This window comes from Gopherus flavomarginatus, chromosome 13 (genome assembly GCF_025201925.1).
Source record: "Gopherus flavomarginatus isolate rGopFla2 chromosome 13, rGopFla2.mat.asm, whole genome shotgun sequence".
Classification (NCBI taxonomy): Eukaryota; Metazoa; Chordata; order Testudines; family Testudinidae; genus Gopherus; species Gopherus flavomarginatus.
Window position 1 is genome coordinate 26,420,788 of NC_066629.1, and position 16,380 is coordinate 26,437,167.

At 39.9% G+C, this 16,380-nt stretch overlaps 1 protein-coding gene across 3 annotated transcripts in view; it reads right to left on the reverse strand.

Moving 5' to 3' along the window:
• Nucleotides 1-16,380, reverse strand: part of CADM1 (cell adhesion molecule 1) — a 295,797-nt gene that overhangs the window by 151,141 nt on the left and 128,276 nt on the right. The gene's annotated exons all lie outside the window — the stretch shown is intronic.

The window sequence follows — 16,380 nt, forward strand, 5'->3', positions numbered from 1 at the left end:
ATTTTTTCCCTAGCTTGCTTACTGTACCCATCTGACAGAATTACTTTCACTCTTTCCCCTGTATAATTATTTTCCCTGTGTATTGGTCTTTCACATACCAACAGGAAAAGAGAATGTTGTTTTCAAACTGCAGGGAGCCTTGGGGGCAGTGAAAATACCTCAAAATTCTTTTAACTTGTGGTTGTTGGTTTTTTTAATCATCTAGTTTTCAAGTTGACCAAGTCCCTCAAAAAACCTTAAGACACCACAGAACAAGACACCCACAGTGACCAGACATTTTGAAATGCAAATTGGTATCAGGAGTGAGCACCACCAAAAACAAAACAAGATGCCTCTAATTATAAATTGCTTGAGTCTTGCTATTTCTTAAAGAGCATCAAGATCTGTATTAGAATTCTGCTCAATAGCAGCATCCACTGACGTCAGAATGCAAAGTTTCTGGTTTTTTCCCCATAACAAGTGGCAAAGACGATGTCGCACAATCTAAACAGAAAAATAAACTGAAATAGTAACATGGACAATATTAAAACAACAAGAGGTTGCAGAAGTGTTCCTCTACAATATAGCCAGAGTGTTCTGCTAAACATGAGGGCTGGGAAGTTTTGCAGGAGTTCCAGACAGTGTCTTTGAAATAATATTCCTGTTTCACAAAAAGATTAAGTGGGTTAATCAAGGACACAGGAGTCATCTGCATCAAAGGGATGATTAAAACTCAAAACGTCCCGATTCCTACCATGTTTAAACCAACAGATCACACCTCTACCCAAAACCAGTGAAATCACGGCTCCATTTACAAGGAAGGCCCTGTACACACAAATAGTAAGAGACATCCCTGGCATCACTTTTTTGTCCCTACTGGCTTTCATTTGCAAACACTTTATAGAAGCGCTTATATTACTGTAGATGACACTTGTAGCATGACAAAGCAAACATTGGGGGGGGGAAGACATCTAACATCTATCAAATCAATGACTCCATAGGGCTCCCATTAGAATAAACAGCAACGTTGTCATTGTCTTCTGTGGGAACAGGATTGGGCAAATGAAAAATATTATTTTAAATGTAGATAAATAAGTTAAATTTTATACCTAAATATCATATGAACCCAAACAGCTTATAAAGTTATACCCATTTTGACTGTTATCAAAATGCAATCTGAATATTCACAAACACCAGAAAATACTATTGCTACAGGAGAGACCTCATTCAGTGATTTAAAGAAAGTTCATAAAATCATAAAAACTCCAACCAAGCAACTGGGCTGCAGATGGTGTTCAGATCCTGTGCTGACATGTTAAACAGTTTGATTTAGGTACCGCTCTTAGCAACACTGGGTGTCTGCAACAGAAACAGCTGCCTTGAATGATTTCAAAGTACACTCCTGTCAGAAATGTTCTTTGTGACACCGAAATCAATTTCCTGCTCCTTTACTAACTACTCTTCAAAACTAAGAAAGAAGTCCCCCTTAATCTAGTCTTTTACAACTCGTACAGAATGTGTTTTTAAGCAACATGACAACACGGAAGCACATTAATGTGTAACTGCTATAAGAAGCGTTATTTTGATAAAGTGACTAGCAACAAGACAGAATCTGATCCATCTTCATTATGGAACTCTATAAATCCTCTGACAGGTCCTGAAGAGAGAGCCTCTTTGTACCCGTACCTTGTATATCTACCTAAGACAGAGCATGACATAAATGGTCTCAAGATGGCAGAGGCAGGAAAAAGAAGAAATGCAACATTCCCTCCCGGACCCTTGGAGCTTTAACTATTTGTACAAACATATGCGGGACCTCTACTGTCTCACACTGATGATCAAAGAACAGCCACCTCTGCAATTCCAAAAAACCTGGTATGTATATTTAAGCCACGCTTGTAAATCACACCTATTCAAACTGGTTGGGAATCCAATTAAAAACAGTAACAGCAGTCTAGTATATTAAAACTAAAACGAACAAAAATATCTTCTCTCTTTCTAGGTTGTTTGGGTTTTTTTGCATTTGACCATACTTTGTGTGCAGTTAGATGTGTTTGTTGATGAGCCAGGCCCTTCTCTCAAGTCCACAAGACAACTTCTACTAATAGCAATAGAAACACTGAATCGGCCACAGGAAGGCGTACAAAGGAGCGAAGGAAGGTTGGCTTGCACATGTTTGGTGCTGTTGCTCTTGGGTGAGTCCTAAAAAAATCTTTTTAATCAAGCAAGTAACAGAAATCCCTTTATTTGTTTAAGTTTTCAATGATAAACCTTCAAGACACAGGGTCACAACACTGACTTTTCAATTAGTGAATTCAAGTTGACCGTGATATGCTAAGTGCTGTGCCAGTCAAGCCACCCGATGTCTCATCAGTCAGGGAATAGGAGAAAACAGTTCAGTTTCTGTTGAACCAGCCCTCATTTCACTGTTCTGAATTATCATCATGGCAACAGGTAGGGGTACTTGGATGGCTTTCCAATACACTAATCGCTTCATAGGCCATTCTGAGGAAGAATTTCTGGAAAAACGCACCACAAAACAATGACATACCTGAGTTACATCCACGATATTTTCATCCTCTAGACAGACGCCCTACACTTCCTCATAGATTTCCACCACAACTTCATCACCAGCCAGCCTTGCCTTCCAAAGGAAGAAGAAACTAAACAGATAGATGGAGAATAGAGGGAAGGGGGAAGAAACCAATCAGAAGGCCCGAATGGCGGCTGGCCACTTCCTAAAAATATGAAGGTTTAAGGAAAACAGTTGTTCTAAGGTACCTTCTCTATACAGTAAGAATCCCAAATTGTGCTACAATACAGCCATGCCATTAAGAGTTACTTGTAGCCCATGACAAGGATACTCAAATGAATACAATGGGCAGGACTGAATGGCACTGAACAGCTAACGACAGGGAGATTTATATTTGCAGGAGGAATTCAGCTACCTGCTCAATACAGGACCAATCTGAAAACATATGCAAATATATGTAAACAGCTTATGAATCAGCTTCGGTTTTCAGTAGCTTTGAGAACAGTGTTATCAATATAAATATTGCTCTTCATGTGTCAGTATAATAATGCCTGCATCTGTAATTTTCACTCCATGCATTTGAAGAAGTGGGCTTTTTACCCATGAAAGCTTATGCCCAAATAAATCTGTTAGTCTTTAAAGTGCCACAGGACTCGTCGTTGTTTTTGTGGATACAGGTTAACACAGCTACCCCCTGATAATCAATATAAAGAAAATATTTAGAAGTCCAGGAAATTGGTCAACCCCAATATTTATGTCATCAGCACCACTCGCTTCAACAAGCCTGGAGTTTAACTGTGCATAATCTATCAAACCTGATCCAGGGGTCTTTGTTTAGTGTCTCTGTCACTGGCTACTGCCATCCAACAGATGAGCATGCTCGAGTGGTAGATCTCTTGCACCTGAGTATGAAAGAACATTTTCATATTTCTTACCAGCAAACAGAAAGAGAAGGCAAGGTTGTCAGGTTTCCTGGCCAACACAATATTTTGTTACTCTGAAACCAACATGAAGTTACTCTCCAGTTTGCTCTGCGCAGACAGCAAGCACACAAGTCCATACATGTTTATTGTTCTAAAAGAAAGATTTCATGTGCGTGAGAGAAACCATGAAACAAGCAGATCTATTAGGATAAAATCCAAATATATCCACTGGTTTCTAAAGAGCTGGTTCATAAGCTAATAATGGTGACTCGCAACTGAATAATCAATACGCTGATTGGAGGCCTCTATCTATTAAGTTAACATGGACGCAGTGACCAGCTGAATGAATATATATGTATAAATATATATTTCAATAGGTCATTGAGTACATGTGAACATATATATCTATATATTTTTTCAAAAGACATAAGCAATAGCTTTCACCATCATATGTTAAATTTATTTTTGCTTATCTGACCAGTTCCCATACAGCAGAAGGCTAATGACTGTTCATCATCATCAGACAGCACTGGCTATTTACATCCATCCTGTAACCATGACAGCTGTGTCACTGATTCCCTAACCACATCCACCACATGAACCAATCATCTGGCATAAAGCTGCAAAGTGAGGTACCCTACAGTCATTATTCACCAAGCATTTTCATTAACAAACTGCCCTTAATTACAGTGGTAATTGCAAAATTATTTCATAGCAGCAATTATTTTTCTCAGCCCAATCCAAGCTATTTAAGTAGGACACTGCCTATGAAGATGGCATAAAGCCAACTAATCTATGACCAAGGATTTGCTTTAACTGTGTTACACATTTAGTTTCATAATACTGCATCAAAACAAGGCCTTTGATATAACACATCTTTTATATGTTGGGCAGAGAGAGTTCTGAAGAGAACATGTTCTAACCTGTTAGAACCCTGAACTGAAACAGAGAACATAGGGAGTTTATTCTATTAAATAATAAATGCTTAAAATCGACATGAAATTTGAGCAAACCCAGGAGAACTTGGGTTTTCTACATCACATTCCATATTCTAGATGTTTCAGAACAGTGAGCAGCAATTGAGCATTCATATAACTCATCTTTTGTATGCTCAGGGATCAGCCCACATCTAACAAATATTTTGGTTTCATAGTTTGTTCTCTAAATTCTTGGAGGTATGTAGCTCCCCTGGAACACAGTAAGAGTTGTGTGCATAAAATCTGCAGGAACTAGTCTCTTCTAAACTAGAGGGCATACTCACAAATGTTCTTTAATATGTGTCCAAGGGAGAGAGACACTCATCAAGCTCAGACATCAAGGACACCAGAGGAAACCCATTATGTTTATTAAAAAAAAGTCTCCAGCTTGCCCATTGCTACATAGGATTTTTCTTCAATTGTAGTAATTAATCTAAAGGAGTCAAACTTTTTTTTTTTTTTTTTTTTGGAAACCACGATTTACTTTATGCTTTAAGCTAATTGAGTGTTGCTTTTCTTCCCAGAACTTCTAATATTTACTGTTAAAAGCAGCTAAGTTCCCAGCTATACAGCAACCCAGGACCTGTAGCCAGAAACTGGCTAGAGTACAGCATGGAACAGGAAGCCCTGAGGAGGCGTCAGAGTGCCAGTGTGACATACTAACACCCCCTCGCCCCTAAAATGAAGAAGAGAAAAAGATTAAAGGACGTGGGAAGGGGTAAGCTACAGAGCATCATGATGCACATCACTGGTAGAATTTGGGGAAATCTCTAATTGTTAGTGTTTATCGAGTTTAGAGACTGAAGGATTCTATGGCACAGTGATGCCTAGAAGCACATATGCCAACTGTAGTCAGACAGGAAATGAATTTAGAAGACTTGAGTAGCTGAGCTGCTGAATGAAGAGCCTAACATGAGCATATGGGAATTTAATAGCTCATAACTTATGTGGTAGGAGAATTCAAGTGCTACAAGTACAAACAAGAACAGAAATCCACAGGGAGCCATGGGGGAATACAGAATCTGCAAACCTTTTCATTAAATAAATTTATGCTTTAACTAAAGGCAAGATTTTCTAACTCAATAGGAACATATTTGCTCACAAAAAGATCTATGTTGGTGCTTTTCTGTCCCTTGTATAGTAGCAACATCACAATAGGATACTAAAGAAAAACTACCCCAAAACCTTTTATAAATCAAGTAGTTAGCTCTCCAGACAGAGAGACTTCAGTGGCCAGTTGTAAATGGTTGAGTATCTAATTTTAAGGTGACAACCTCTTTAGAAAGCGTAGCAAGGAAAACACCTTTTTTCACTGTACAGCAGAAAGTTAAGAAGAGTCACAGGCTTTCCCAAAAGGAAATTTAAAGTATCTGTGTTTAAATATGTATTGAAGTTTGTGATTTAAAATACAGTCCCAAATTTCATCATCACAGCACCAGGTTGAGACAAATGGGCTATTTTATCTGAAAGAACTACAGCTGTATTAAAAACTCCCCACAGATCATACTTTCAACAACACTGCAGCCAGAAAGTGAATGTATTTCATTTTGATGCTTTCAAATACTGCATTAATTAGAAAAATTGAGGCATATTAGCCAGTGATCTAAAATACTGTGCGATCGCAAGCTTTATGCCAGGTTTCAAGTCAGTTACAACTACAGAAATATTAAGGGGCAAAAAATATAATAGGAGACACCAACAGTTATGACATACCAATGGGAGTAACTGTGACTCAAGTTAACAGTCCAGTGCTCTCCCTTAAGAGCCAAGGACTGGTGAGGTTTATTTCATTAATTCCATGTTCTTTCTGTCCCAGTATATTTTTCAACATCCTCTAGAGTAAATACGTTAGCTGTAAGCAGACAGTACTTAGAGAAACGCATATTGCAGAAAACTCCCAATGTTCTCTGTAGTCAGTAAAAGCAAACATGATAAAACAACCTGCCATAAATTCAGCTCTTCTCCATTTACTGGATCTCCTTTGAGCAACTTAAACATGCAAATCATATTCCAAAGCATTCTTAATTTTTGACCCAGATTACACAAAAGAATACCAGAGTACACAGTGTCTGCAAATCAAGTGTATACAGAGAGGTTATGACAGCTACATTTGGGGGATTTCCTGGCAATTGCACTCCTGATCTTCTCCCTCGCTGAACTGCTAGTGCAGCAGTCTTCCATTACACTGTGAAGGTCCCATATACTCCACAGGAAGCTGAACCTAAATTCTGAAGCTGATGTCCTGGATTCTGCATCCTATTAGAAATTATGCTAGTATTTTTATTTGTATTACAATAGTGCTTGGAGGCCCCAACTGAGATTGAGATCCTTCTGTGAATAGGTATATGTACAACTCCTAGCTGAAGCAGTGCCTGCCCTGAAGAGTTTACCACCTACCTAGACAAGACAAGCAAAGGCTGTGAGAAAGAGAGTACTATTCCAATTTTACAGATGAAGAGCTGAGGCACGAGAAAGACGAAGGCTTGGTCTACACTTAAGTGATATGACCATAGCTATGCAGGTCAGGAGTATGAAAAACCACATCCTTGACCAACCGAGTTATGCCAACAAAACCCACAGCGTAGACACAGTATTGCCAGATAGAGAAGGCTTCCATCAATATAGCTAACGTCAGAGAAACAGTGTACCTACGCTGGCAGAAAAACTGTCTATGTCAGCTTTATTGACACTACGCTAGCACAGACTCCACAGCAGACCCATGGCCCAGGTTAGTTGTCTAATGTTACAATCTATGGCAGAAAATGGAATTGAACTCCGATGTCCAGAACCTCATTCCAACACCTTAACCACAATATAATCCTTGTTTAAAGGAGAAGAGATTATTGTGTTCATTAAATACAAAAAATCATCACACAGTCAGTACAATAGTCTGCATATTTTGATAGTCAATGTAATTTTTTGCTACCCACACCTCTAGTTTCTAAAGTACCAAGGATCTGTGTGCTGGTGTCACAAAGCTACATCACAGAAGCTGTCAGGGGCAGATGAGGCTTTTGACAATTAGAGGAAAATGGGAAGCAGTTTGCTATTGAGGACTAAATGCATTAACTGCTAAATGTAACAGCTCCTAACTAGTTAACATTGACACATATCATCTACTGGTTAATACCTCTCCTTGAGCAAAATAAGAAGCATCTTGCTCTTTTCAAACCAGTTGTTTCTGACTGCCTGCAGAATCAGGAAGACGAGAGACTGTGCTCATGTGCATTTTGTTCTCTTAAAACTTAGTATTTATTTAAAAAAAGCTGAGATTCTGCTGCATATTTGGGCACAAGGAGTGGATTCTTCAGCTAGTAATATTTCGCTTGTGACCTTGACACTCATTGTAAAACTGCTTTAGAACTCCAGGCATAAGTAACTTGCTATCAACCCAATCCCAGCTGATGCATTGTCTGGAGTGTCTCATTGCTAATAAGGACCATAGGCATTTCTATAGCGTTACTGAACTTCCCTGGTGAACAAGAGCTATTCAATAATCACCCAGAAATGCGCCATCTGTTGTGCTTTATTGCTTAATTAAACTAAAATCGGAAACTTAATTCTCATAGTCCATAAAGATAAATATCATCATAGAGTTTTACCACCAGGTCTCCTCTACATAATATATGGAGGCTAGAATCTCTTGACAAGCCATCACTCAAAAATAGTATACAATCCATCTGGCATACAAAGTCATAATTCTGTGTCTATCTGGCATCAGATCGATGGCACGACTTTTGGACTGACAGTTGGCGTGGAGAGCGTGTTAAGTTTAAGACATTATTTGTTTACCCTCTCCACGTCACAACAAAAGCTCAGTGGCACAAGCAAACCAGGGTAACTGCATTGACCAAGTTGATTTTAGCTGTCAATGACCTTGTTTTTTCTTGTAAAACAAAAAGTTATCCTATAAACTTTTAGAAAACCCTGTATGTATCTCAAAGAGTCACTGGCACCACATTGGGAATTTTGAAGCATTGTGTGTAGAGGCTGGTGCCTGGTACATACTAATTTCTAATTGCTATGGACAAAACACCGAAGCTTAGGAGTTGGTGATCATTTCAGGAATTAGTTACTGGAACAGAAAAGCCATTCTTACAGCAGCATCAAACTAGAAACTGGGATTCCAAGGCCAGAAGGGACCACTGTGATCATCTTGTCTGACCTTCTGTATAACGCAGGGCACAGAAGTTCCCCAAAATAATTCCTAAATCAGAACCTTCAGTAAAACATCCAATCTTGATTTAAAAGTTGCCAGTGAGGGAGAATCCACCACAGCCCTTGGTAAATTGTTCCAATGATTAATTACTCCCACTGTTAAAAATATTAGGTATTATTTCCCATCTGAATAGGTCTAGCTTCAACTTCCAGCCATTGGATCATGTTCTACCTTTCTCTGCTAGATTGAAAAACCCATTATTAAATATTTGTTCCCCATGTAGATACTTGCAGACTGTAATCAAGTCACTCTCTAACATTCTCTTTGTTAAGCTAAATAGATTGCACTGTGAGTCTTCCACTACAAGGCATGTGTCACAGGGTGAGTCCTTTCTTGCTTTATGTACAGACCACACCCGCTCCATGTCTCCTTCACACCTCCGAACCTTACTGTTCTGTTCCAGCGAGCGGCTCGCTGGAGTGCCATTTGTAAGTCCCAACTAGCCCCCCCTCCCCCCACTAGCAAAGGAGCGATGCTATAAGCAGCCATCTCTGCTTTCTTTCCGGATCCGAGCTCCCAACTCCCAGGGCTTCCTTCCTCTCCATTGATCTGCTCCCAGCTGCTGGGCTTGTTTCCCCCCACTAATTAGTCTTTCAGATGTAGCTCCACTTAAAAAAACTGATCCTCCAATGAAGTCTCAATTAACCAATATTGGCAGGGATTTACGTGACCGGGTATTGAGTTAGCGCCTCACTCAGCACTCTGTTAAAGCATGTCCTTTAATCCTTCTCATGGCTCTTCTCTGAACCGTCAACCACTTAACATCCTCCTTGAATGGTGGGCACCGGAACTGGACACAGTGTGCCGAATACAGCGGTAAAATATCCTCTCTAGCCCTACTCGGCATTTCCCCCTTTAAGCGGCCACGGATCACATTAGCCCTTTAAGGCCACGGAGTTGCACCAAGAGCTCATGTTCAGCTAATTATACACCAGGAGCCACAGGACCCAGCTCCAATTAGTCAAGGACTGTCAGGCTGCTTATGCTGTCATAGGCCTGCAGAAAAGGGGGACAAAGAGAAGCGCAATGAAAAAGGACATCTGTATGGAACGGTAACAAAATAGGCCTGGGGTACAGAGGGCCTGAAGACTTTGAAGGAGGTGGCAATAGCTGGGCTCCAGAGGTTTCAGTATGGAGGTAATTATAGGCACAAAGGAAGCAGTAACATACTGGCTAATAAGTCTATGAGCTACATTAGCGACCATAACTGGCCTTTCATTTCAACTTCTCATTGGGCTCCACCACAGGCAGACCGAGAAGCATTTAAGAGGCCGTCAATCCATAGACACCATTATGGTTCCATGGCTTAGGAAGCATTTGGGTCACAGTAAAATAGAGGCAGGAGCCATCCCAGCCTTCCCCTGTGGAATCCTTCGTGAGAGAAAGGGCCTATATCACTGTGTTCACTTCTCTGAATTGTCCCTGCTGGAGCTTAAGCTCCTAACAGCCCAGGCTGTTGGGGTGACAGACGAGAGTAACAGCTAGTTGTTCTCCTTTCAGATACATAAAGGCAAGTTAGAGGTTTACTGTATCATTCACCTTCTAGCTATTCCAGCCAGACATGCTCCATTCTCTCAGAATCAAAAGCTATTATTTTTCTAAACCTCCCAATGTTTTTGTTGCTCTGCTCTGAACCATGCATTTTGTCTTTTAAATTGCATGTTTTAGTCAACCCAGAACTCCAACGGAAGCCTCGCTAATGACAAGTGGAGCCCAATTACCACTGCCCTGTTTTTACAGGTTTCCTTGATATGAGTGTGGGGGCATGAGAAAGGGCAAATGCAGAAATAGCCCCAGGGGCACAAGGTCTTGGGACCACCATAATGCTTGTGGGAGTTTGACTGGTTCCAAAAAAGCAGAAAGACTGAAGAGAAATGTTACTGGGTTTATTCAGAAGAGGTTGGCTGGTCGGAGGTGTTTGGGGTTTTCTTGCCTGCTGCTTCCTGTAGGTGGAGGCAAACTCCTTGCTGAAGCAAGCACATACATCAACATGAAAGCTGAAGTGTACTGTAGTAGCTGTGAGCGAAGTGCTCAAACTGGCTATAGCATCAACAGTTCCTCATTCAGAACAGCTTGTTACTAGCGCCGATGCAGTCTTATAGAAGCAATTCACCTATAGACAAGTCCCCAATTGGATAGTCCATAATAGCTGCAAAGATGCTGTTACTTTATCAGTCATGTGAACAGCAGATTAAATTTTTCTGCGTACATTACAGAGGACTTTAAAATGCCATTTTACCTTGCAACGTCACTATCCTCCATCAAGTAAGTCTGTACAGAGGCAGTTTACAAACCGGATACAAACCCAGATACCATAGCCCATAGTTGGAAGCACATCATCCCATCCTGAGCCTCCTAAGAAAAATACAGTGCAAATCTGCACATGTTTACAGGCTGTAGCATTCTCTGCTTGTGAGAAACTCGGGGAAAGCAGCAGCTACAGAGCTCCAGATGAATTATTATTGGTAGGCCTGAGCTATATGCACCTTGTGTACTGGTATAAGTATACTAGTTAGGAGGGTAGAGATTATTTATTTATTTTTAAACCAAAACAGTTATGTACAGACTCTAATAGGGATGCAGCTATACCATATAAAGGTGCCTTATGCTGTATCACTCATTTCTCTTCATGAGAAGGGAAATAAGCTATACCTGCACCCACAGTAGGGTGTTCTGTAACGATATCAGTATTATTAATGCAGTAGAACTGCATGGAGTGAACAGTCTGTACACACAAGACAGTTTAGATGCACTTATAACACTCTTTTGGCTACAAGGAACAGAATTGTTGACAAAAGCCCCCCAAAATCAAGGAAAAGTAACTAAGCGTGTAATGTGTCCGTTGGAGCATGAGTGCCCATAACTACTTCATGACATTTGAGAGCACATTTGATGATAAGGTAGTCAAGAGGTATTTGGACAGTAGCTCAAATCAGTTTCCTCTATTTCTACCTAAACAGCAGAAACAAAACATCGCATCCTGTAACGAGCAGCAAAACTTTTCTTTTCCTACTCAGCTTTAAAAATTTAAACCCCAGCTAACTCAACATGAATACATAAGTAAGAACATCACATTGCTCTCAATGTAGATGCAGTGTTTTAAAGATATCCGTTAATATTTTAGTCTCCCCATCTTTGTCCTCCTGTAACTGCCCTGGTTTTATCCATATCTGCAGGACGTCATTCCTGCTTGTCTCCCCAACAACAAGGTGGCAAAATACATTCTCTTGTGAGACTAAACACTGCCAAGAGAAACACCAAGTCACTATGTATCTGAGGTAAAATGCTTTTTAATTGTGTCTTATGATCCCAACAGGCATTTGCTACACAGTCATCTAACACAAGATTTGCTCTTGCCTGCCCATTCATACTACATGCATGCTATTTTAATACTAGTTTAAACCCCTGGCACCTGATGTGTGCTGAGAAATCCTACTTCCCACTTGCAAGAGGTAAGTAAGTAATTATATTACACACACCCTCTCTTTAGAGCAAGACTGAGTGCAATGAACACACACAATGCTTTTAACACACCAAACCATTAGCAGAACTCTTTATAGCTGAACTTTGTTATTTATATTGTTTTAGGTTCCCCAGGGAGGGAATGTCTTTCCTGCCTTGCCTCCTCCACTCCAACTCCTTTTCTATCAAGTGCTAGGCAAACCTGCTGCCCTAGACTGATATTAAATAATTCCTAATATTCTAGGGGAAAAAACTGTTCTGTGAATGCTGATCTAGAAATCACTGGCAGGTGATCAAGAGTAGTGAATACAATATGCATGCCTTGATAGAGCTCATTTTAATGCTCCTGATAAAACAATGAAATTCATGATGCAAAAATAATATTTGCTGTATTGAGTATACATCATAGCAGTAAAGGCACAAATCAAGTGAGGATTAAGTTACCCATGTTAAAGCAAAATGCTCTGTATATATACACCATTAACGAATCAGACTAAAGAATACTACAACTCTCCAATTTCTGGACTCCACAGTCACTCTTGGTATGGTTTCCAACTCTACTATGAACAAAATTAAATTATACAAATATTTCACTAAATATCTTTTAACACCTTATTAATATTAATATCAAACTCCATCTCCTATGTGCCCGGCATTTAAAATTCATTTGAAAATCTCAAACTAATTTAAGATTTCCATTTAGAATACAAATTAGCAAGTATGCTTCCCTGCTCTGTTTTTCCTAGTGCCCATATCTGCACATTTACTAGTAGATGTCAGTTCGTAGCACTTAGAGATGATGAATATTAAAAACGTGCTCCTGCCTGCTAACATATTATAGCTTTGTGACCGCTGACTTTGTCAAAGGCCATGATTGCACTGAACAAACAGTCTCTAAAAGACCAAAGCATTCTGTTCATTCTCCACTTTGCCATACTGCAGAAGCACACAGATATGGTTACAAATTAACATTTAAAATTCACAAGGCAAGAGAAGATTCATTGTGCAGGTGTGTTTTTCCTTTTCTGTATGTACCATTTTAAATGCAATCTTTAAGGGCCACATTCAATAAAAGAAATGTACTAATCCAGTTCCATACTGCAGTCTGTGTATGCTTTTCCCCCCTCAGTATTGAACTCTCTCAGTTCCACGTGTATTTTTTATTTCTGTAGAGCTGCAACAGCCTCATGAGATACACCTCTCGTTTTCATGACGTTAGCCCTTCATCCAGAAGCGTGAACAAAAATGTATTTTCATTTCAGAACCAAGCAGCTAACAGCTGAAAGATTAACGGAATTTTATATAGTTTAAAAACAGATGTGTCAGGAATTACAGGTGGTTGAAACTTATTAGGTCACCTAGTCCATCCACCTGCCTGCACGGTATTGTTCCCTACAGTACACGCTTGTGCTCTGCCAGTAGCCCAGTCTTGAAAAATGACAAGTAATCAGGCTTCCATCAGTCCCCTTGGGAGACAACTCCAGTCTAATAAATACCATTTCACAATGCTCACAAACGCCCTGTTACTTCTAATTCTATCCCTCTGCACAGCCCCGAACACGTCTCTTCTCTCACTTATGTTTACACCTCAAAATACATGTAAGGCAGCACTGCCTTGATCTGTTCGGTCCCTCTGTACAAGTACAGGCACCAGTCCTGAAACTGGATCCAAGCAGATGAACAGTCCATTCCTGCCGTGGGTCCTGTCCAACCCAATGAAGAATCACGCAGACACAAGGGGCCAGCAGTGTGGAGCAGATGGCTGGACTGGAGCTTAGGAGGTTTTCCCTCCTAAATTGCTCTCACCTCCACTTTTTTTTTTTTATTATTCTCTTCTGAAATCCCTCCCATTTGCCACCCTCTTTCTAGCAGATGGGCCCACACCAGAATACCAGATCTGAACTCCCAGATGGAGAGAATTTAGTGCTAGGTCTCTTGAACAACACAGATTACCACCTCTTTGCTCAATGCATGATACCTCTGCATATACAGCCCAAAGATGCACTGGCTATTTTACTGTCTGCTTTTGCATGCTCATGTCTAATTGCTGATCACTATCACCTCTTTGGTGACCCTCCGTATTGCTCTTGCTTAATTTTTCTCAATACATACATTTGATTAATATTCTTCAGGGGGATTCACTTGAGTGCTTCCAAGTTCTATTTCCTCCCCTTATTTCTAAATAATCCCTTTTTGTATTATTCCACTACCCTCCACAGCATATACAGCACCATTCAGTCTCACCTGAGATTAATTAGCATGTTTGTTCCGGTGCCCCTTTTATTTTTGTTTAAAGACTTATTAATGAGATGGTTTAACAACAATCCCTGCAACACCTCCTGGGGCATCTCCTGTAGATTCAATAAATTGCCTTTTATCATTACACTTCATATAGAATTTTTTCCAACCCGTTTATGATCCATGTGACAACACTTAAGTTCAAGTCAATTTGAAGTCTCAAGTAAAATGTTATAGGAGAGACTATAAAATGTCTGGATATCCATCTACTCTTTAGCACAACACATGTAGACCTGCAAGACATTTTCCTGCTACTTGAAATCTGCTGATGGTATATGCCACCATTTACATATGTGGGGGGGGGGGAGCCAGAGACAATCTTATGAAAGAGAATGTTACTATATCCTGCATACAAATATATTGAACCTTGCGTTGGTACAGAATATTGCTACACAATTCTACGCAGCCACAAAGGCTTCAGTGTTGATTACACAAAGTAAATTAGACAATGAAAACAGACAGTAAAAAGAAAGAAAGTGGCTGCTCAGCAGAAACTGATCACTTCAGAGTCTCAAAACAGCTCATTCTACATTTGCTGCCCTTTTTAAAAAAGCAAAGTACAGAAAAATACCATTGCTGGCCAAACCCCCTGTCACTTTTCCATCTTGTAAGCCCTCTGGGAAGCCCTATCTCATAATGCTGCTAACTTAATTTTAAAGTAAAATAAGCGGCCAAAAGGTAAGCAAATCGTTCAGTGTTGTTCAAATGTATGTCCTTTGGTGCTAAACTTGTCCAATTCCAATGATTCTCAGTCTATGTTTTTTTGAGTGACATAAAAACACCATTCATGCCTTAAGACTAGGGGGAAAACATTTTCTCATGTAGATTCCAAGCTCAGAAACTGAATAAGTTTGGGGCTGTGGATAAAAAAAACAAAACAAAAAACAATCTTCATTCTGGTCACTCGCTATACCTGTAAACAGAGAAACTTTATTATTTTATATATTTTATTTGTAACCAGAAATGCTAGAAACTTTTTTCTTCCCCTTTTTAAAAGGAAAATTTAGATTCTGCAGCTGCCATCTGGGAGCTCCCAAGTCTGAGTGAAGTATTCCAATTGAATTTCACCCAACTCCCTCCCTCCCATCCCTCCCATCTTTGCTGCATTTTTAAAAGCGGTACACAATTATCACCACCCTAAAACAAACATCATTTGATTCAGAAATAAAAGCATGCACATCAGCAAATCTAATAGACCTCACTTCAGTGCAGCATGGCTCAAACTCAAACCTTAAACAATAAGCAGTAATACCAGGGAAAGGACATGTTGTTTCTCAGTGTCACGCTAAAGAAAGTGACAGTCTCCACTGCTGATATGTCAAACAAATGATCGAGCTAATCCAGTGGATAGGTAGCTGAACTAGGTCACAGGAGACCTGACAGTGACCTCCCAAGAGACTTGTCCTCTCCATGCCTGTTTCCTCTTCAAATCTTTGTCTTGTTTATTTAGATTCTAAACACTTTCAGATTGGGGAGTGTTACTGTTTGCCTCACACAACAGTCATGTAAGTGCTACTTTAATACAAATCAACCATCATCTTGAGCTTGCAAGCAAGTAGCTGAAATAAGCTATTGCTTGGAAAAAAAAATAGTCAAATATTATTTTGCTATGTTCACCCATCTTTAAATACAAGACAACAAATCCTACAAAGCCCAAATGCATCAGCTGTACTTAACCCTAACAAACATCTTTTGCTCCCCTCCACAGTCTTTACAAGAGTTGTCAAGTGTCATCATTTTGTTAGGACATTTTAGGGTTAAGTATAACAATAAGCTGCTAATGTGCTGACATGGTATTTGGGGACAGGATAGCTCAGTGGTTTGAGCATGGGCCTGTTAAACCCAGTATTGTGAATTCAGGCCTTGAGGGGGCCACTTAGGGATCTGGAGGAAAAATCTGCATGGGGATGGGTTCTGCTTTGAGCAGGGGATTGGCCTAGACGACCTCTTAAGGTAACTTCCAAGGCTATTATTAATGAGGGGATGCAT